Source organism: Saccostrea cucullata, unplaced genomic scaffold (genome assembly GCF_032062105.1).
Source record: "Saccostrea cucullata isolate Sc308-1 unplaced genomic scaffold, CSIRO_AGI_Scuc_v1 ctg47, whole genome shotgun sequence".
Taxonomy (NCBI): Eukaryota; Metazoa; Mollusca; class Bivalvia; order Ostreida; family Ostreidae; genus Saccostrea; species Saccostrea cuccullata.
Window position 1 is genome coordinate 497993 of NW_026936653.1, and position 24768 is coordinate 522760.

Consider the following 24768-nt stretch of genomic DNA (forward strand, 5'->3'; position numbering starts at 1 on the left):
CTGTCACATTTTCTAGAAAAAAATTATCTCTTAATATTTTTCAGAGTAGTAACCCACCAATAGTTTTTACACATGTATATGAATTAAATCTGATTCTTTTCTAGAAGATCTAGAGCTCTCTAACTTACAAAAAAATTGATATTGAGATGAAAATTAATCATGGTCACAAATTTATTTATTGCAAAAGTAGTCTCCAGTTGAAAACTTTAGTTTTCCCTTAGTTTTTGCAATGAAATTTAGGTTCTAAACATTTCTTATTGAAAGGGACCCTTTTATTTTAAAGTTGAAAGGTCAAGGCCAATTCTTTTTCTTCTATCTGCATTTTTAAGTCTTTTACGAGGGCTGGGTGTATTTGGCCATTTTAGACTATATTGATCTCCTTTTGTAGAACTCCATAAGAATATATTAAAAAGATCAAATTTCAAAACAAAAATGTATGAAATTTTTCTTTGCAAAATGATAGTTTACACCTTAAGATACCATATATCTAAACAATGAAGTTTATCTGATAGTTAATTTTTGACCCCAGCCTCCTTAACTTCGTGAAGTCTAACCAGTTTCCTCAGAAATGTTGGGTATCTTAATAGCATCATATCTTATATAACATATACACTCAAACTGAATTCAATTTTACTTGATATTATATTTCAATTTGTTTTATTTTTCTCTAATGGATTAATGGCCTAAACAGACTCATTGACTTGTAATTTGCATTATAATTATAAAATATTGTAAGATGTGCAAAACAACTTATAATTTGATGATGTCATATATGTTAATTTGTAAGTCTTTTAATCTGCCACATTTCATAGAGATTCTGTGGTAGAACAGGGTGCACTGTGATTTTAATGGCCGTGTATCAAAGGTATGAGGAATTACGGTTCCTTGTTGCCGAGACATAGGAAATACTTGACAGAATCATTGCCTGCATTTGATTGACTCCCTCATCAAATTAATGCCTTTCTGAATTGCAGTAATTATGAAAAGTCTGCCTCTACCTTCAAAGTTGAGCAACTATTTATTTGAAGTTTAGCATCATTGGTTGGATAAATTGTTGTTTGAACTAAGGCTTAGAATTCTTTCTTATTATTAAGCAATAGAAGTATATCTGACAAAATCTTGGTGCTTCGGCTTTCGACAGTAAATTACCATTTTGTTGCATTCTGTTGAATGCCCAATTTTTTATTGACTTACAAATATCACAGCGTGCAAAATATCATAATTTCTGATTATTTTAAGTCATATAGTCTGAATAAAATGGAAATTTTATTCTGCTTTTAATAGCTATGGTATCTGTATATTTAATACATTTCATATATGACAGAATAAAAGTTAAGCTAATACATCATTCCCTTTTGATTACAACGTTATGAGGAACCAAGGGAGTTAATTCAGCACAAATTCTGGTAATTTGCTATATATAAGTGTGTGACAGGGAGGCTGGACGTGCGATATCCTAAGGCAAAATAAAAAGCGGAAATCCACATTGATTTTCTATTGAAGTTGTCTGTGCATCATTTTTTTCCCAGTGATAACAAGATCCATAACATGAAAGACCACTTGTATTTTTTATTAGCTTGTAATTCGTTGGCCACTTATTGTTAATTGCACATTAAATTACATTTTATTTTATTATTCCCAGTATTTGGTCCTATAAAATTACAAAGAAGTAGAATCTTTTTTGTATGCATCTTGGTCATTGATCATGACCCCATGAAATATTAAGAGTTTACTAATCGGAAAGTTAATGAGCCTTGCATTGGGGTAAATCGTAAAAAGCTTATCAGAGCCTTTACAGCTAGTTCTACAACAAAATCGTACTTGTTATGCTTGTCAACATACACTTTTTTGGTCTATCATATCGCAGTTGTAATTAGTTATAAATGTATCAAATTTTTCCTACCTCCGAGAAATGATCTGACCCAAAGAGCAGATAAGTGCAAACCTGTTATATATGCTTTACTAGGTGGTAGAATTCAATTGTAGTCTATCTCTTCTGATAAAATGATTTGCAAGGCACTGAAAGAAAAGTAAAATGGGCCTTGTTAGATTTGAGGGGATAGTTGGATTGAATATTTTATATTTCACTCAAAGGAAGCACTATTTCTGACATATGTCTATAGCTATATTTATTTCATGCATGTGTTGCTTGTTTTATTACTGCTCCGTATTGTTATTGAGCAGTCAATAATATTTTATGGGTATGTTTTAAAAGCACTTGTCTGGAGATTTAGTGCAAAAAGGAGATAATTTTCATTAATATTAAAAGAACTGGTAAATTATTGCACAAATTGAATTTATTTACCACCTTGTTTTATAATGACTTATGGAGACAAAACAAAGAGAAAGACATTTTCAAAATTTTATTAATCAGTATGCATCTTACAAGATTAAACTCCTTGTGGAGAATCCTGAAAAATTCTGATTATCATAGATTTTTTTAAAACAGAGTTCCTCATAACCAAGTTGTACTGTATTGGTAAAATGATTAGTCAGTTTGCCTTGGGTATTGGTCATTTTAAAAGGAATTTGTATTGAATGGTCAAGAGTCATCTAGAGTGTTTGTAAATTGTAAAATTTTTTAATAGTTTATAATTGCATATAGATCTCTATAGTAGATTTTTTTTTAATGAAAAGAGGATAATAAAGTTTTTTGATCCACTTCCTAGAGACATATTACTGTGATAGGTTACTTTCTAGAGTTCTGAAAAAAACCTTTCTGGTGCTTGCTTAGCACTTTTTCATTGATCATGTTTTCTATCTTGCTCAAGAAAATCCTTGATTTATATTCTTGGCAAATGATGGGTAATAACAAAAATATGAACAATATTTGAAATGTTAGACAACTCTTTGCACAATTAATTCTATTCCTGTGGTCCTTAATCACTTTTTTCACTGTCTCAACCAAAGATGCACACTTTAACACTTATACTAGTCTATTGGGAAAAAAATTGAATGGATTTAAGAGGCTGCAGTTTTCAAATAGGACTGACCAAGAAGGTCTTGATTTAAATTACTCTCCCCTACAAAATCTGGAGTCTCTGAAAATATTTTCCTGGAATAAAGGTATAGCCATTGCAAGGTCTTCCAGATGGTGTTTAGGTAACTTGTGCTTTGTTCCAAGTCTGATCCCGGGCGGCCTGCCATGTACAAAGGAATAACAAACCATTCGTGATGGTTATATTATTTTAACAATATTTACACTTTCTTAATACTTTATCAAAATAACTCTAAACAGATGTATAAACTCTGTTTTCAGTAGCTTAATGAGACAAGCTCAGTGATTGATATAGGTTGTGTAATATTTTATTTCACAGCAAAAACATCAGAGTTTTTATTGGCTTTTAATGTAGTTGACAGAATTTTTGAGTAATCTTTGGTGTAAGAGTTAAAGAGATTCAAGATAATACCAAACTTGTATATTCTGGTAAGTAAGAGACTATATATTATAAAAGTTGTCAATTTCCTTGGTCATGTATATATTTTTCATTGAAGAATCCTGTCTGTAGAGTGCAAAACTATGAAGGCCTAATTTCTTTTTGGAGTTTTTTTTTTTCATTTTAAAAGAATTATTTTTAGTTCATTCACAGTATTGGAAATGGAACTATATAGTAAAAGTCAAGACTATGAGCAGACAATTGTCCCATGGGGACTAATTAATTCACAATTCCTGTATCCAGCTAGCACTGGGAAATTAGATTGCTTTATTCCCGTTATACCATGAAATGATAATATGTATCTTTTTTTCAACATTTTCTAAGTTAATGATTAAATGTATTTATCTAATTTATTCTTTTTATCATAGTTATATGAAGAGATGAGAAAATAGTGAAACATTATAAAAATGAAAAATTAATTGACACTTAAAAATTTTCTGCCGGCATGCTTTTAAAGTTTCAATATTTTTAAATGGATATTACATGTACACAGAGTTTTGTTTAACTGACACAGGCATGTTGTTACTGCTTTGGAATTATCCAATCTTGTTGACCCCTAGCTAACATTTCTAATTCTCCTAATGATCAAACACAGTGTATTTGGTGCTAATGGATTTAGTTTTACCACACTCTAGAGGGGCCCAGACCATTTAAAGAAAGAAAAATATTTCGCCTTCTTATATTTGTCAGCAATTCAGAAATTTTATTACAAATGGCTCAAGAATTCTCATTGTCTGGGTGCTCCTTTTCATTATATAAAGTGATTCAAGACATTTATATGTTGCCACTTTAAAAGACCATCAGTAGCAACTAATGTGACAGATTTTGAATGACAATTTTCTGCTGGGGTTAAAATAAGTAAGTAAGCAATCACTGAATAGATTAATACAATTGTAAGGAAATTAAATTGAACTGTGTCAGTTTGACTTTAACTGTGGATGTTTAAATAATTAGACACACCTACATGGGGGTCTATAGATGTGTTTATACAGTAAGGTGTTGCAGAGAGAATTGTCTGTTTTTTGTTTAGGTAGAAGAGGATTAGAATTACCTTTAAGGGACTCTGTGTAAGAATTGGTCTATGAATAGTTCCCTGGGGTAGACTTAATGAGAATCTTACACCTAACTTGATAGCCCATGTCAATAGGATGTTTCATATTAAATGGCCAATTTGTGATCTATACAGTCTTTTCACAATCAATGCAGTTTTAGGACAGAATTTTACAGAGTGTGAAACTGTGACCAGAATATATACTTGGAATCAACATTGTGAAAATATGATTTTTCAATAGAAGGATATTATTGATAACTGCATGTATGCTATTGAGGAAAAAAAAATTGGTAAGTCTCAACCTTTAAATACATGTGTATTAATTTCATTTTTACATAAAAATTAAAATTTATTTTTATTAAATATATTAGAATTTATTTTTTGTTGTTGAAATAAATAAAAGGTAGAAATGGAGCGTGCTAGCTGCCTGTCTGTAAGGACAATTATAATTTACCAACAATTTTTAATAGGAAGTAAAACTTATGTTCTGCATGTTTTTGAACTTTAATTTCATTCTTATATTATCCTTGTCATATGAAAAGACCTGTCCAATTAGGAAATTATTTATATTATAATTTTTTAACGGTGATTAAGTAAATGTCATTTTGGAGCCTCATTATTATCAGTCAATTATGTACATCTTTTTCTACGTAACCAACAAATTGCGGTAATTCAGGGCCAACAAAGTTCAACAAGAATTTTCTGAATGATTTTTACATCAGTTATTTACAAAACATCTGTGAATTACTATTCATTTTAGCTTTTCCCTCCCTTTTTGGTATATTAATCACTGTTGTAAAGCTGTGTCATAAGTAAAATGAAAGTAACAGAAAATCAAGTGATATGATTCATTGAAAGTATAATCATTATAATGGAATTATATGATAGTCCACAGAATTTGTCGATTCATGATCATTCCGAGAAATGACATAAAATCATATTGGTTGATATGTTTTCTTTCATGTATTTTTTAAAAACCATATCTAGCAAGAATTGATTTTGCCAAAAAAAATTATGACTTATTTAATTCGTTGAAATGAAATTATACAATTTCTTTTTGTTAAAATGAGTTAATTTTCATAATTATAGAATTTGTAAATGGCAATATTTTGTTATTAACAAATTCTATTATTATGAAAAAAATTTGTTATTTTGTATTGTAATATTTTGGAAATCACCTGGTTCTTCAGTGAGTATAATCAGAAAGAAAGCATGACGTCTAGTCAGGAAAATCAGGAGATAAAAAATATTTTGGTACCGTGACATAGAAACTAGTTGAAATCCTAACTAGGTGCAGTAGTAGTATTGTTTTAATGCAGAATTTAACCCTTAAAGCTGCATTTTCTATGCCATCAAGACCATGATTTGATTTCATTAATCATTGCCTGCTCCTGTTGCCTATTTGCTTTTGGAAATTGCTTTGGTACTCACATGCGGGTTTGTTTAATAAGTACTTCATTTGCCTCCCTGATTTGGCTCAGAATGAGATATTAGTGGTGTGATTTGGTGATTCTGGTCTGGCATTCTCATGCGATTTGTGGATTAATATAAAAGGAAATACTGGTGTGTACATGATTCAGAGAAATTGACTTGTGATGAAAAATTTTATATGATTGATTTGGTGTCATGTTCTTCTTTCATAGTAAACTGCACAAAATGATTAAATGTCACAATTTTTCGCTTGAAAAATAAGTCAAATGAGATGTTGGTTAATAAAATTATTTCAAAACGTTACACACCTTATTTTAAATTTTTTATAAGTAGTTCAAAATAGAAGTGTCAAATGTAGGATGTTTTATTTGATTATGAAAATGCATTAATATGTTGAAGTGTGTAGGCAAATACTTCAGATTTATCAGTCCAAAGGACACAAAAACAGAAAAAGGAGAAATAATTTTTTCATTGCAACAGAGGTGCGCAATCAATGCAATCTGATCGTAGCATATTGTCCGAGTGTAGATCTGTTTTTGTCACCTAATGGCCTTCGCAATCAATCAAAATTGATTGACAAGGGACCAATTTCTAATTAACAAGGGTGAGCTCTGATATTGTTAAAAGTTGACATGTAGACATTAAGGAATTTGAAGGAATGTTATTTTAAGTGTATGTTCCGGAGAATTGTGGCAATGTGTGAAGATCAATAACCCATTTATGACTGCAAACAGGCCGAATAAAAAGCCAAATTTGATGTATAGTCTGGCTGAGTGTTACATCAATGAAAGGGCCTCCTAAGTCTGAGGAGTGTTAAAGGAAGATAAATCACCATAAGAAGAGATTATCTGGAAATTGAGAGCTCAAGGCTAAAATATTGTGAGTATTTTATAATCACCAAGATTCAACTGCGCTGTATAGAGTTTATTTTAAAGACGCTTTTGAAATGGTAAATTGTATTTGCTGAAAAGTTCATTGTATCGTCCAAAGAATTTGTGAAATGCTGACTTTAAACAATACTGTTGATATCCTTGTTTCATCAACTTATTTGCCAAAAGCTTGCTTGATATTAGAAATTGTTTTACATAGAACGTGCTTTGTATTGAAACAACTGGGAGACATAAACTCCATATGCAAGGGGTAATAGTGAATAAGGGCATGCAGTTACATGATGAAGAAAAGTTGAAGCCTTAAAAAAAAAAGTGAAAATTTTTTTTCTGAACAAGGGAACAAACCTTGTATGACATAATATTACATGGTCATCTCAAATCAAGTCCCTTTCATCTTATTAATAATGTCTTACTAAAAACAGTGTCCTTTGAGTTTGAGATGACCATTATTTATGAAATTTTATGCAAAAGGAAGAAGGGGAATAATTTAATGATAGTAGAAGACTATACTCTTTTATATCTGCCCCTCTCCCCCATGCTTTAATGGTATCGGGATTTTGCAAAGTATAAACAAAAGTAAGAAAATTCTCCAGTTCCTTGAAATCTATTATCAGTTTTATTGTATATTTGCATATAAAAATTAGTTTAAGTGGATTGCAGCAATCACATTGTGTAGGTATACAGTATTTATAAACTTGAAAAGAAGGATAACTATTATCGTATACCAAACTAACGGAAGAAATCTAGATGTCTGGCATAGAAAATGTGATGTAACAGATAATTGAGAAGTGTTTTCATGATTTGAAGATTTATGAAGTATTTCAGTTAATTTGTGAGGTAATTTGGAGGGATATGGGTAGTTATTCTAGGCAGCTTCTTGCAGATGCAGGAGAAATTTTCAGCACCTTGTGCATCAGACTGGAGATTATAGCTGATTGCCTGTTTATTTTTCATTTCACCTCAAATAAGCTATGCATGGTTTATCATGTAGATCATCTACAGATGCTAATGATATTATCTTGTAAAACTAAGTTTTTGTTTGGGATTGTAATGTTATCTTCATAGCTGCTGGATTAGATTTAAAAATATTATATGCACAGATGTAAACAAGCTTTCTCTTGTAGATCTATAATTGTACTGTTTAATGATCAAGCTCTGGAATTAGACAGAGGTGAAATCTTTAAGGTACAGAACAATTTTTGGGATGTTGGATAAAAATCCGTCTTGGAACTGCATGAAGCTGGATTTCCATTTCAAATATTGTGTGAAGTGTTTGACAATAGAATTATATTTTATTGACTTTCAATTAGTGAAAGTATTGGTCTTGCAAATATTGACGAAGATTACACTTGCAACAGAAGGCCAATGAAAAACATGTTTTTCCAAGATATTAATGCAAGTATCTTTTCAGTCAACATTAACACTTTGATGTGTTAACTAATGGAAGAGATAAATACTCTGATTTTCTCTTTATTTCAGTTTCTTTCATAGTCCTATTTTTGTGCCTAACTTGGTGATTAGAGTGAATAAAGGAAGGTCTCTAGAAAATGAAGAAAATAAAGGAATTTGGGCCAATGAAACAATTCTTCAGATAATTGATGCAATGCTTCCTTGGTTGCTTTTAATATTTTATTTATATATATTCATTAATTGATTAAATAATCACAGGCATGAAATTCCTCAAACTGCAATATTGACAAAAATTTATTTTCAAGGAAATGCTCCAATTTGTTTGATCCTGGTTTTACGCAGTTCTGAAGATCACTAAAGGTGAATGCATTGATGTTAACACTCTTATAGTACAAATTTTACAGTATGTGAATTCTTTATCGTTTTTATTGCTATCTTATTGTGGAAACAAAAACTCAGTAAAAACATAAGTTATTTGAGTAAAAATGGGGGGCATCTGAAGAAATTGCTTTGCGTCAGAGCGTTATTGCATTAAGGTAAAAATTATATGTGCTGCCTTCGAATTGCTATGATGGAGCATAATTAACAAAGTTTTACCTGCTAAATCTGCCAAGATCTCCTCATTTTGCTTAGGTTTTCTCTGATGTTTGATTTCATTGTAATGTAATTTTCATAATTTCTTTTGGCATCAGTTTTTTTTAACCATGCTGTTTTGTCTTGTTGTATGGGTTATTGTTTTGCAAGGTATGAAAGCATGAGAAGACAATGCTACAATGAAGCGCATTGAAGTGGTAAAATTTTCTGCTTGGATGGAACGTTTTGAGCTATCTTTAGACACACCCATTTCTTTAGAAAAGAAAAATCGGTCAAATGATTCAATCGAATACCTGTAGAACAGGTATTTCATAAATATAATAGCCAATGAAATTGACGGTCTACATAAACACCGAGTAAGCACGTGTTCGACTGATACATGTGCTATACAAACTTAAATAAACATGTTAAAATCGTAATTATGTACAAATTCGATGCAATGCGTGTTTTACATAAGCGGGAACTCTATACATAGCTCTTTCTTATTCAAAAATCTTTATTTCAGTGTAACTCATGTTGCTTGTCGCGGAAAGTGTAGTGTCCTGAAACATTACGACGAATATTCCTTTCTCGTTTCTAAAGAAATGGGCGTGTCGTTATGCTATAATTGACGTTCAAAACATGACTCAGAACGTTTCGTCCAAATGGAAAATTTTACCACTTCAATGCGCTTCATTGTATTATGGGGGAGAGGTTTGCTTAGCTTAATGTCTACAATATCTGTCACATTGAGGTACATGTATAATATAGACCAGGACAGATGTGGATCTTAAGCTTGTTTTGTTTTCAGAGCTTTTGTCATCCTCCAACATACTTGTTCTAGCAACTAAAAATCAATCTAGGAAGTATTTTTTAATGAAATTAATTAATTATGCAGTATAGTGTTTCAGTTTTTGCATATGTATCACTTTGCAGTAACAGAATATAAAAAAAAGCTTTTCAATAAATAAATTTGCATGCATGAATATAACATGTAAAAATGCAGTTACAATTAAAGGCATTGAATTCAAGGACAAAAATTTTATTTATATCCAATATTTTATGCAGACATTATGCTTTTATTATAAGAAAAAAACCCTTGCATGCTTATGGCCCTCTGGTACAACGCGTTGTACAATACTGACTAGCTGTCTTGAAATAGGAGCTGTCTTTTACAAAGTGAATAATTATCAGAGGATTTAGGGGTGGGGTGGGGGCTAAAAACTCCAGACTATTGCTGATAATTCACCCCTCCCACTTAACAATCTCTTTTATTAGAATCATTAATTATCAACAGCTAAGATTAAGTTTTTAAACATTTTAAAAGCACTTCTAGATATGTAATCAGAGCATGGGAGGGCATAGCTTTAGTGAAGCGCACAGTGATTAGAAGTTTTAATCCCCCTATCATTGTTAATCTTAATCCTTTAATCTTATTTGCGCTGCTGTACATAATGTTTTTTACCCCACATTTGCGGGTAAATATTTCTGTGGTTATTGGTGTGTAATGTAACAACTTTATAGTGAGAATTTCTCAATGGCTCAACAGTTTCTTACATAAATATTTCATTTGGAAAGTAAAAGCATCAAAGAGCCAGACACCAAGAACACAGGTTTGTTTAATTATAATTAACTTGTAATGCCACAAAATTCAAGTCCTTTCAAGTTTGTCTTAAAGAGTTTAATTTATATATCAATATAACATTTAACCCTAAGAAGGAGGGTTATGTGAAAGGGGGGAGGGGGTTCTACTATACTTTAACACTTCTGTAGAGATGGACGTTCATTTTTGCTTGGCATTTTTTAATCAGTACTAAAATTTATCTCTATGTTATATTCCACATAAGTTAAGAATGACTTAGAACTTATGACAACTTTCAATTGTTCATCAAATTGTGAAGTTTTACTGTTTGTCAAATTTTAAGTCAATCTGCATTTTTGCCATATCCATTCTGGCAAAATGTGAATTATTTTTTTAAAAAGATACTCACAGGTATGTAATCAATTTTAGTGAGCTATAATTCCTACCCAAAGTATGACTTACTGAAAAGGAAGCAACAAAGACATATCAAATATTTTTTAGCAATATGGTTTTGGGGAGGACTGATAAATTATGCTTAAAATAGATATAAATGATGAAAAAAATTCTGTTCCTGGAGACATATCCAGAAGAGATATTTCTAGAAACGTTCTATCTTGCAGGAATGTTTTGTACTAATTGGCAAGATGACAAAGTATAACTTGTGGCACAGTGACAATTGATATATAGCAACAATAAAAATGGTATTTTCTTGGTGTTGGGAAAAGAATTTACCATATGTCATGAGTGAATGCCTTAAATTTATATGTTTTAGACATGACTCTAGAAGCATATGAGAGAAATGAACTTTTTTTCATATTTTTCTTTCAAAATGACTGCTCGCACAATCTTGTTTCAATACAGTGAAACTAATGGTTATAACAAGAATTCTAGGGACTTGATACTTCTCTATATGCGTAATTCGTTTTAGCTGTTTTATGAACTTGTTAAAGTATACAGCAAATTTGCAGCAATTATATTTCAGTTTGAAATGTTAAATGCAAAACAAAACTTGGAGAACTGAAGGTTATTAATAATATTTGAAATATAAATGTATACAAAAATAATTTCAAATCAATTAGTTAATGTTTAGAATTTTTGAAAAATTGTTGTAGTTACAGTGAAAATATCTTATATTTTACCTCTTTGGGACACAAAATTTATTTGCAATATTCCTGAATTTATTGTGTCAGAATTTGTAATTGTAAAATTTTGCAAGAAATTATTAAGGATTTTGTCAGGAATAAAAAAAAACATTGCTATATGTCTGTAAATTTGCTATATCCATGTACATACTAATCAAGATATGTGCTGGAAAATCTCTTAGACTGATAAACTTGTAATCAAAGTTTATCTTTCTGTAAATTTGTTTAAGTTCTATCATATATGTTATTTAGACAGAGTATTGATGTTTCTTTCTTCTTTGTTTTCAATGAATTCTACATTTAAAAAAATCCACTGCCTTTTAGCTTTATGGTTTTGAAGTCTTTTGACTTAAACATTTTTGAGAAAAGGAAAAGTCTGTCTGAAGTTTTAATTCATTGATTCATTGATGTACTACATAAAACTGAATATGGCTTTCCCATGTAAATACTAAATTAATGTCTCCCAATGGATGCACAGCTCTGATTGCATATCGTACTTAATATGCAACAAGGGCTTGGATAATTCGGTCAGAGTAATGCATAATATTGGAAGAAGATGTAGATATATGTCTCAAGGGCTGTCCAATTTCTGATATTTGTTGTCTTATCTATTCCATAATTATCACAATGTAATCAAGATAGCTATTTGTTGAAATGGAAACAAATCGTATAACGTATCGTATCGCTTCTATGTCAATTACATGAAGAGTTAAGCCTCTCTCATGTGTTTTGCATTAAAGAGATGCGATGCGCATTTCAATAAGTTTCATGCAGTATTGGAATGGCATTTAAAGCAGTCGTTCATGATTGCTACTGCGGGTTTTGGGTAGGCTTTATCTCATGTGTTTTTCATGAAAGATACAATAAAAGATGTAAGTTTGATTGAAATATTGGAAAATATGGTTTAGGGGGATGAACTTTTCTGAAATCCAACAGCGTGCTTTTTTACATTAATGGGACATTTTACGAGCTTCTTTCTCTTCTTTCCGCAGGATTATTATTAAAAGGCATTCTCACCAATAAAACAGGTATATTCTGAAAAGATTTCCTTACATTGCAAAACAACATTAAAATAAAAAAAACTTTCTTATATTACATCAGTTTGGAAAATTAAATACTGAAGTTGTTAGCGTGTGGAGAATTAAGTGTGAATTAAGGTGTGATCACCAAAGGAAAGGTTTTTCTCCTGCGATAGAGAAGACTTTACATGTGTGTGTAATTATGCAGACATAGTTCCCCCTGCAGTAATCGGACGTGGCAGATGACTCCCTATACTTACTGTATACCTACCTCAGATATTGTGAGCAATCACTTTATGTGTTAGGTACCATAGAGGTGGAACACAAATATTACAGTGGCCTTTATATTAGAGGAGTTTTAAATTCAAACGATTCTCAAAAGGATTTTACATCAAATTTCTAAATTGTGTGTCTTTGATTTATTTTCTATTGCGTGTGCTGACTTTACATTGGAATTTGTTAATTTTTTGGTGATTGCCTGTTTTATTGGAGGAATTTATAAATTAATCCATCAGGTAAAAAAAAAATTAATTCAATTTGGACATATGTAAATATTGACAAAACGTAATTTTAGGGTAATGAGTGTTGAGTTACAAGGTACCTAAGACTTGTCCGTGTCGATGGCAAAGGAGTTGTATAAAACATTAATATGAAGTGTAATGCATGTTTATGCCATTATCACAAAATATGCTGGTAAATACAAGATAAAAATCGGATCAAGATGCACAGGTGCTGCTATTTATAAGCCTTGTTCTAAGATACATCCTTAATGTCAGAATCTGGTCTTTTACATGAGATGTTCTTTATTATGCCTGGTTTTATATTCCTCACTGCAGAAACATGCAGTGGGGTTGAGTTGCATGTATATATTTTATGTGGATCAAATGTTTCATCAAAGCAAGATAATGCCGATTTGTATCAACACATTTCTATGATAAGGGAGAATTGTTGGTTGCACACTTGCACAACTCTTTTTAACAAACAATTCGGAACAAATTAGTAATGACATAGTTTCGTTCTTTCTTTTTTCTGTTTCATCGTAAAGTATGTATCTTGCAGTAAAAGCATTTTACTTCTTACAATATATTTAGTTACACAATCTTTTCTCTGAACAAAGCCTCTTCAAGATGCTTAATGTCAACTTCATGAAAAAGGACATTTAATGAGTGAGGATTACAGGTACAATATTTGTTCTATCAATTAAGTGATTGATTAATTAGATCACACAATACAATTTAAATAGGTCAGTCTCTGGTATTCTGCATTTCCTATTACATCAGGAACAAATTGTTTTACCTGGACATTCAATCGTTTTATCTTGGTAGACATTTCAATTTAATGAGCTTATTTATTTTTGTGTGTGCCATAATTTCTTCAGAATTTCCTAATAAGAAACTTTTTTATCAAATGGATTTTCTGTCAATATTTTTTTTTTACGATTTTTTCTCCAGATAAAGGAAAAATTTACTTATTAGCATAGGATGCACGCTTTTTAAAGCCGTGAATATTTGTGAATAATGAAAATTGGATATTTGACACCATTTATATAAAATCTTTATGCGGTAATGCTGGAATTATTTGATTTTCAAACTCGGTTATAGTCAGCTGGAGGAGGCATTGTAAGTTTTCAAATAGTTTACAGACAATTAATGGCTTGTGTTATTAGTTATTACCAATGCAAGGACGTCTTTTACATATGAAAGGTATGTTTTTTAAATTTTGATTTTCATCTGAATTTTTCATGCTGTCTTTATCAAATAAAAGTTTTTCCCTTTGTATTTTTTTCTTTTGAGTATTAATGTATAAATTAATATACAGTCTTTTAATATATTTTCAAAAATGTTCCATGAAGATTTTTTTTTAAAAAAAAAAAGTTCAATTTAGCATGAGTTTTTATTGTAATTAAAAAATTAACAACAGGTTTACTCATTTACCATGTATAGCAGTATTCTGGAAGGAAAAAAGTCAATTATGTCTTTTATGATCAGATTTGGGCAGATGCATATACATAATTTTTATATACACATCTATATAGGAAAACAGAAGTCAAACAGTTCACTCAGCAGATGCTATGAGGAACTTGATTAATATGAATGACCAAATGGAAGTGACCGTATGATCTGGAAAGCTTTGTTTAGGCTGTGTCTACACAGTGGTAGTGTTCAGTGAGTAAGTCTCAGTGGGGAGGCTGCTAAATGTCTGTTACATGGCTCTGTGTTTTCACCAGCTCTGTTGTTACATATTGTGTTCACTATTGTTTGGGAATCCTTCTGGCAGTACTCCATATTGCCATCAGTTCAGATGCACTGAGAGAATCACAAGACTATTGTATGTGACCAAAAAAATTTACATTTCATGTGTATTAAAATAGTGAAAATAAAGTTATTGTTTGCAAATTTACAATGTACAGGAAATTAATTATGCACAGAACAAAACCTGACTTCAAGGGCCGTGGTGAAGACGTCATAATTTTCCAGCTACGTAACCCTAATTAAGGAAGGCTTTGTGATAGACAGGTTCTTTGCAGTGGGTGAAAAAAAGGCATTATTTTTTGGAACATGCTTGGATATGCTAGACCTTTTAATGGGAGCAACAAATGTTATGCAAAGAAAAATCCTGCAAAAAATATTGACAGTGGTAGTCAAATCATTTCGCAAATGAATATCCCAGAGTATTTTGTAAGGAATACCTTTGCACTTGATAGCACAGCACCCAGCATTCATAATTCACATATTTTCATATTTTTTGATTGATTTGTGGTAGGGTTGATATGAGGAAAAGAATGACAAAGAGATTAAGATATGGAATTGTTATGCAACCCTACATTGAAAAGCGAAGGATGCATACTGGCTTGCAGTTTGTCATCAATACAGTACAAATGTAACTTTAAATGCTCCTAGTTTTTTCATGGCACCCTTTAGATTTTTACTGAAATTGCTGTAGAGTAATGACAGATACATTTGTGCATGGTTTTGAAATAACAATGCCTATTAGTATAAAATCATCATTTTGAATTATTATCATTTATGTAACAAGCTTACGCAAAAGTGATGGTATATATTCATGTTTGACTATCACGACCTTTTAATTCAATCAAAACTGTAGAGCTACATTCTTGCCAGAGATTTCTGTTTAAAATCTTGAAACCATCTGCACTTGGTAACACAATTCTGTACTTTACACAAAACGCATTTTGTTACTCAATTTTGTGATTTCTTGATAAAGACAAAATTGTATTGATGAAATCTAAAAGTGTCAAATTGGGTGTAAGACTAAACTTGGTAGTGTGGACCGATTTGTATATGCTCTTTGATGGCAACGAGGGTGTCTGACAGATTTGAATAATTGATACAGTCAATGAATTGATTTATTTCAAGGCCTTATTATTTCACAATTAGTCATTACTTCAAGTTTGATTTAAAATCTATCAGAGAGACTATTAAGAATTATAGACATTAGTTTTCAGTATTTTCAGAGTAGCACTCGAACTATGCGCTGTTTGAAGGATGCTTTTATATCTAAGGGTTGTAACGCAGTGTGTGGGAACATGGCTATAGAGTATTCAATAGTAACAATATTAATGTGTTTGTTTTTGAAAAATGCGCAGTTTTATTGGAAAAAAAAAATTTCTTCTAACCGAGAAGGTGTGTCCACCATGTAAAGCATGAAGACTAGATTCAGAAACAGATATTTATGCTTAAAATAATTTTTTTCTAGGACAGAGACAATACAGAAGAGGACATATATTTTTTTCTGGACTTCAGTCTGTTATCATGAAAATTCAGTTTGAGGGATTTTAACTTCATTTACAGTAAGGTAAGTTATAATACTTAGAACATAAGACATGTAAATTAGTCTAAGGGAAAACAATGTTTAGAAAAACAGCAGAAATGAATTTGTTTTTGTGAGGATTAATAAAAAAAAATGTACCATGATTCCAAAAAAAAAAAAAGACTGATTGAGATGAATTACCGTATAATTTAAAAAAAAAAAACTTTTAATTTTTGATATTTAAAATTTTTCCATCCAGCTAACAGTTTAGAAAATTTAAGTTGCTGGTTTATTATTTGGCTGATATAAATACAATACTGTGTTCAGAAAACCATTGTTGAGACCTGCCATGGGTTTTTGATGATGTCAGAAAACTTCTTTGACTACAAGCACAGCAGAGTTGCATAAAATTGACTCAAAATTAAGATTTAAAGAACTACAGCACTATCAAAAATATATTTAGCTTACAAAGTAATTGCATTGTTCTACTGTTTGAATCTTTTGTTATTCTGGGACTTAACCAGATTATTTAAAAAAATGATTTATTAATCTTCCAGATTAAAGATCTGAAGTTAACATAGATTTCTGGAACAACTTTGCAAGGAGTCGTGAACTTCTCTTAGTTCATTGAAAATTGTTTACATAACTGTTCATTTACCATTATTAATAAAACACCAATTTCTTGAATTATGAAACACCACATGTAAAGTTTTGTACAGATGAATGTTGAAGATAAATATATACTTTTCTTTGCACTAGGGATTACCTACTTGTAAATTAACCTTTTTGTATTTGCCATTAAGATCAAAGCAAATGTGCAATATGCAAGTAATTCAAGGTTATTTTGCTTTCTTTAATTAAATTGAGAGATAAATGTAGACACCCTCTACACATTACAAGCGTAGGTTAAATACAAAGGTCAAGAAAATGAGACAGTTTTTACAAACAGTCTGAACAGATTCCTCGAAGCAACGTCGAAAAAAAATCTTATATTAAAAATCAAACGAGTTAGGAAAAAAGTCAGTACACGGCTTCAATGTTTTTGAAATTTTTTGATCCTGTATTGAGCTGTATTTTTTGAAGAGCTTTGAACCCCATTACATCTCTGTACAATATTGTAGGATTCTGGTGTCTTCTTTACATGATAAGGTTTTCCGATCTTAGCACCCTTATTCTGATAGAATAATAGAATTCAAATTGAATAATCTATCACAGCATTGAGTGATTCAGAAGGAACACTCAGAGAATACAGATATGACCATTTGCTGGAAGCAGAGGAACCGAAAATATTTTATGATTATTGAATTACACAACATTATTTTCTTTGGAGATCCACGGATATGATTTAGAATACAATGTGAAATCAACAGAGAGCTGTTTGAACAAGAGATATTTCTTTGGCACCCTGTAATACTTTCCTTGTTTCTCATTTGGTGTATCGTATTGAGTGACGTTGAGAGTAGTTTCGATATTTTACACTCAATTTACATCTAAACAATTACTCTTCACTTTCCATTTTGATCTTTATAGTGTTATCGTAACTTCAAAAAAAGTTGACATCTACATCTGTATCAGGAATATAAATGATGCGATTCAGGCATGTGGCAATCATTATATATTGAGCTCACAGAAATTACACAGACATAGTTACAGAACATCTATTTTACATAACCCAACATTACGGCATATTGCCTAGGTTGGTGGAGGTAATATACATTTGTTTGCAGTGACTTAGAGGTTTTGGGTGTTGGATTCTTTAGACATCAGATATGTAATAATATTATGTTATGGCACTCCACATCAGATGTTGGTAAGAGACCTTGCCAAGAATTAATGTTAGGAAGGAAATAGCATGTGACAGAATAAGGCTTGTCTTTTCTTCCAGATTTTTTTTTAAGTTATAGAATGACATTTGCAGGTTAAGATAGTCATTATTCAGTATTTGAAGTACACATGGCCTAATGTCTGAAAATGCACTAGAATTTTCTCTCTTTTTTTGCAGTGCACTTTTATCAGTTTGATTTTGTTTGGCTGTTTTGTGAAGTCTGGGACTTAATGCATAGGAAGTTTGGAATTTGAGGCATTCATATTCTTACATAGGAAACAATGTAGGCAAAATAGTTTGCTGAATTGTTTTTCATCCAAAATATTGGACCTCCAACAGACTTTACACATTATAAAAAATACAAAAACAATGGTGTATTGTTTCACAAATGTTGCACTGGCAAGGGAAGCTGACTTACAATGCCCGGTACACAATGAGGAGTCTGGTGATGGAGTCTTCAAGGTTATGCTGCAGATCAGGAGTCTGGTGTTGAAAGTCTTCAAGGTCATGAAGCAGAACTTCTGGATGTTCTTTGCATTTGTTTGATGTAGTGATCTAGGAAGAAGCACAAATATGATGCATGATTTATTTCCTATATTAGTAATGCCTCCCAAAACTAATACACATATCACAGTTTAACTAATGTTTCTTTCTTTTAGTTTAAGTTTTAAAAAAACATATGAAATTGAAAGAAATGTGGTATTTGTTTAAAAGATTGAATGACCATCTAGTTTTAGGACATGTGCCTAATGAAGTGTTGTTTTGCTTCTTCTTAGTTTGAGAGTTAGATAATTAATAACTTGTTGAAGTCATTCATATTTTCAGTCATCAAGCTGTGTGTGTTAATTTTGTTAATTAGTTCTGGAGATTTTTACAGGAGTGGTACTCTTATTGTTTTTTGGAAGATGAAGGAGAGGCCTTAACTATTTAGATTTATGTGTTTAGTTAATTGTTGAGGGCAGGGACCTAACCCTGTAGATAATTCATGGGTGAGGACATCTGGAGATGATCTGTTTCATCATAACCTGAAGTACTGGTACGCTAATTATGCCTCAACATCAACATTCATTAACATCAGTACTATCTATATAGCCCGGAACAGACGAAACCACTGGGTGTTTTGTCATGACTTGTGGTGACAAGTCCAGTCTATCCCAAAAGCACCGGTCCGTCGGACAAAACAGGTGAAAATCTGATTGGTCCGATGCATTATCTAGTAAATTCGGTCCGTTTGTCCGAGGTTCGTTTTGGTTGGATTTTAAATTTTTTATTTCGATTTCGTCATGTAGACACTTAATCTTAAACCAAAAGACACTTTTAAAAACCTATTGTATTTGTTGATTGTGATTTTAAAACCTACTATAAAAAATAATGTTTGTTACCCATTCAAATTATCCACGAGTGGATATTTTCTGACAATCAATCAGCCGATTCCATTTATTTAAATAAAAAAATTAACTTGTAACTTTTACTAACTTGAGACATAAAATATGTCAATCTACTTTACAAATTACCTTAAATATAAAGAGTAATCATTATTCTAACAACAATTTCCCCCTACAACTTTGTGAAGTTTGTTTTCTGCCGCTAGGTAGCCATTTTGGATGCCATGTCGGGTGTCCACTGGAAATATGACACCTGGTATTCAGTCCAGGGATGTTTGGCCATACATAAGCAAAAAAAAAAAAGAAAAAAAAATTCATGACCTAACGACTCTTATTTTGGGGGGAATGTTACAGGAAAAAAAATTAAAGCTTAATGCATGTTTACTGATTCATATGCCATGAAAAAACATCGTGGTGATCATTATATGAAAAAGTTTTGGACCGGTGAAGCAGTCTATCCCAAAAGCACCGGTCCGTCGGACAAAACAGGTGAAAATCTGATTGGTCCGATGCATTATCTAGTAAATTCGGTCCGTTTGTCCGAGGTTCGTTTTGGTTGGATTTTAAATTTTTTATTTCGATTTCGTCATGTAGACGCTTAATCTTAAACCAAAAGACACTTTTAAAAACCTATTGTATTTGTTGATTGTGATTTTAAAACCTACTATAAAAAATAATGTTTGTTACCCATTCAAATTATCCACGAGTGGATATTTTCTGACAATCAATCAGCCGATTCCATTTATTTAAATAAAAAAATTAACTTGTAACTTTTACTAACTTGAGACATAAAATATGTCAATCTACTTTACAAATTACCTTAAATATAAAGAGTAATCATTATTCTAACAACAATTTCCCCCTACAACTTTGTGAAGTTTGTTTTCTGCCGCTAGGTAGCCATCTTGGATGCCATGTCGGGTGTCCACTGGAAATATGACACCTGGTATTCAGTCCAGGGATGTTTGGCCATACATAAGCAAAAAAAAAAAAGAAAAAAAAATTCATGACCTAACGACTCTTATTTTGGGGGGAATGTTACAGGAAAAAAAATTAAAGCTTAATGCATGTTTACTGATTCATATGCCATGAAAAAACATCGTGGTGATCATTATATGAAAAAGTTTTGGACCGGTGAAGATTCGTTTGGTCCTGTGAAATTGTGTAAACTGTCTGTCCGAATGTCCTGTGGCGATTTTTCTTTTTCGCGAAGACTGAGTGAAGATTCGTTTGGTCCTGTGAAATTGTGTAAACTGTCTGTCCGAATGTCCTGTGGCGATTTTTCTTTTTCGCGAAGACTGCAAGTCTTAGAAGTACTGAATATTTTTGTGTACTGCTTGGTTGCATTTTTTGTTGAAACCTTGAGCAAGCCAGACAATATATTATATAGTGTTCCATGGTTTTTAGAACTAGGTATACCTACATATTAAATAGGGTTCCAGGATTTTTAGAATTTGGTATGCAACTTACTTATATCTAAAAGCTTTATGATGTATTTTTGGATTTTCTTAAAAATTCCAACATTCAAGAAAGTTTGGAAAGTTTTCATAACTTAGATATGTATAGCTGTGCTTGTGTTGGCTTTTACAAGATTTCACATGAAAATGTGACAATCATGTGGGCAAAATATATGCATAAATATTTTTTTCAAGTTAGCACATGATTAAATAGTTTACTCCAGTATTCAAATTTGTTTTTAAACCTTAGAAATTACAAAGAGTACAGTTTTACTACATGTACTATAATGCAATATACAGATGAGACATGAAGGGAACTCTTTTGTTTGGACTCCCATTAAATTGGTGACATCTTGTCTGTACTCACATTAAGCAGATGACATCTTGCATTGGTCTACTTTTTGCTTTATTTACACTGGACATATATGGACCAGTATCAAACTAGAAACTTAGATATCGATCTTCTTATATGCAAACTTAAAGCAAGGACAAAGAAAAATTATGATGAAAAATAAGTTACAAGAAAATCTTCTCCAAAAGGAAAAGAACTGCAAAAATGACCCTGCACCTATTGCACATGGGTTTTTCCTGTGTTTGACCATTCTGAGACGGAAATGCCACTGAGTTGAAATATTATCCTTGTAGAGAGGAAGCTGATGAGTTGAGATAATTTGTGAGATATCAGACGCTGGCCTTGTACTTGCCCCCAGTGACCACAACTTCCCTGTCAGGGCTAATCAGAGTGGTCATTTACTGCAATGGTCAGAAAATACAATAATGATCCTCTGACAGTTTTACAATAGTCAGCATTCTGTGTATTCAATATTCCTTGTTCTTAACTATGGAATTGTTTACCCTCACAATAATAAGCTAAATTTTGCAGTTGTTTTATTTTTCAAAATCTTAATAATTCAATAATGCCCAATAAAACATATATGTTCAGAATCACTTCAGATAATTTTCCATCAGCTTTTATAACATTGTTTGCAATGCAATTTTGGATGCACATTTTTTTTCAAAGTATAAAAGAATGGTGGTGGGAGGTGAATGGGTTCAGTATTGGTATTGTTTTAATGCAAGTGGTACTAGAATATATATAAAGATTGTAACCAGGCTATTAACAGAATACACTTAAATCTACAATATATTATTCTGTTGGGTCACTTTGTTATGTATTTTACTGTTCAGAAAACCTCATGCAGATCCTGGTATTTTTTTTTTACTAGTTTCCTGCAGGTCTCTCTGTTTGTACAGTGTTGAACTCCATAATCATCAATCCCAGTAGCTAATTACAGACATTTTAAGGGATTAATACGTTTATCCAAATAACTTTTTATTTTTCTACTCTGGGACCTCTTGTTGATAAATGATGCAATTCAGGTGTAGTTCAGTTTAGCAGGTGCTCCAAGGAGAGACCTCATGCAAGTTTTCAAATTCTGCTGCAACAGATGAAGAAGTGGATTCATTTTGTTTTTAAAATCAATTTGTAAGTTTCAGTAAAAAGTTTGCAATGATCAATGACTACCTGTAGATATGCCAAAATCAGAGATTCATGGAAAGGAGGTTTTTTTTTAGTAAAAGTGGAAATTTATGTCCTGGCTGCAAAGAAATGGGCAAGTTTTTGTTCTCTTTAGTAATTGTGGCAAATGAGAGTTGTCGACTGTGTAAATTTAAAACTGCAAAACAAGCCTCCCCACCAAAGATGCAATAGACAATCAAAGCAATCAGGAAGATATATATTGACAGATTATGGCTTTAAACAGGCTCATTAGTTTGTTTTTACCTCAGTTTTTTTTCTAGTCAAGTTTGTTAGTATTTAATGTTGTTCTCTTAAGATGTAAGTAAAAGGATTAGCTTCTGTGTGTGATGAAGAACAAATAGGTCTAATTTTGATGTAAAAGCAGGTACAGAAATAAATTCTGCGTTTAATATTGTTCAACAAGATAACAGTTGTGAAGAACTTAACAAGATAAAGCCCAGATAACAATGCATCTTTTTCCCTTCAGAATTATATGGTAGAGAAACAATGTGCGTGGGTTTTATTTTAATATTTTTTGAAAGAAAATGGTTTTCACAAAGAGCAAGATTTTTTCCTTTAAGAGTGAAAATCAGCAAGCATCGAGCATTGAGTTAAAAAATGTGGAAAGTGGCATAGAAACAGATTTGGTTAAAACTCATATATAAATTTTCAGAACAAAGGGTATGATAGAAAAAAGCAAGCAAAAAATAATTTTTCGCATTGTTGCTATGGAAACCACGCGCCTTTCAGATAGCGTGTTTGTACTTTATCATGACACTTGAATTTATGGTTAAACAAATACTTTTTAATTACTAGTCATTAAAAAAGCTTTTTAAATTATTATTTTATTTATATAAATGTACTCTATTTTAGCAACTGTTGATTTTTGAAATTCTCTTCACCTTTTGATAAATATAACTAGTTTTTGGGTGTTTATTTTGCTTTAAAAAACAGCAAATTTAAAGTACTTTATAAGAAATCTACAACCACATTAAAGCTTATCAACATAAAATATTTATTAAACAGTATTTCTTCTAGAAGAATCAAGAAAAAAATCTGCAGGCAACTAAAGCATTTATATATGATAACTGATTTAAATCCACAATTTTCTGTAACTTTTGCTTCAAATTACCTCCCTTTGGTGTAGCTCTCTAACATAGGAGGAATAAACGGTAGTTTGCTTACATTGTTTTCAATAACAATATACAGAAGACTAGCAGAAAATTACAAACTTGGAGCGGTCTGAGCCTCAGTTTTGGCATTTTCATGAGTCTTAATTACGGTGAGTGATTGAAATTTTTACAATTTACCATTACATCAGTCACTGAAGAATGTATAACATAAATTAACCATGCAATATAATATCTAACACTTGGCAAGTGTTTTTGCACATTTTAATTTAATTCTGATTGATTAATTATGTTAGCATTACTTTAGTATTTTATAACAAAAAAGAAAAGATTATGCATTATGCATGGCCTGAGGAACCAGGAAGAGGGGATATCCCCCCCCAAAATAAATATAGCCGACATTAAACTAGAATATGAGCAAATGAAATTAAATCCCCCAACTTAGATTGTATCTACGGACCTAACGTGAAAATGTTGGTCGTTATCAGTCACATAACTTTATCCCAAATTATAAAGTTTAATTTGAATTTTGTTTAATGTTAATTTGTTGTATTCACGGTATGTATGTAGCCAAAGTCACTCACCAGCTATAATAAATTTAACTTTATTGATGGTCGGGTAAATAAAAATTTTGTATATAATGGTAGATATCTTTATTTACCATTTAAGATAAAACCTGCTTTTTACATGAAAAATTATGAATTTATGAAAACCAACACTATTATGAAATATTTGCAAAATGGAATGACCTTTGTTATGGCGTCCGTAAAAAAGAAAAAGGGGACAGGGGGTTAACTCTGTACTTAGTTAATATATTTCAGTTTAGGAAAGGGGATTACCTTGGAAGTATTGTCATACAGACAAATGTATTATGTACTGTAGTGGATTAGTAGTAACTGAATTGTATATATACCACAGTAAAATAATTAATTAAAAAAGAATTTTTTAAGCTGATGTCATCCAGTGTTTACTTATAAAAGAAAATTCATATTCAGCTAGCATCTTCTCCGTACCACTGAACTAATTTAAGTCAACTGGGTTCAAATAATAAGCATCATGCATTAGATTTAAAGCACGTAAATTTATGAAATGAATACTGTAAACGTATTACTTTTGGCTGTGTATTCTTTTTAGCGCCTTTCGCGG

The 24768-nt window shown here is 31.4% G+C and overlaps 1 protein-coding gene across 3 annotated transcripts in view; it reads left to right on the forward strand.

The window, feature by feature from the left end:
- Nucleotides 1-24768, forward strand: part of LOC134246150 (thrombospondin type-1 domain-containing protein 7A-like) — a 71289-nt gene that overhangs the window by 14916 nt on the left and 31605 nt on the right. The window contains exons 1-2 of one of the 3 annotated variants that reach the window (XM_062728453.1): nt 12334-13050; nt 16253-16351. The gene's annotated coding sequence lies outside the window, so the exon portion shown is untranslated. Of the gene's footprint in view, nt 1-12333; nt 13051-16252; nt 16352-24768 lie in introns of those variants that run through there. The other 2 variants (XM_062728452.1, XM_062728454.1) reach the window with 2 other exon arrangements.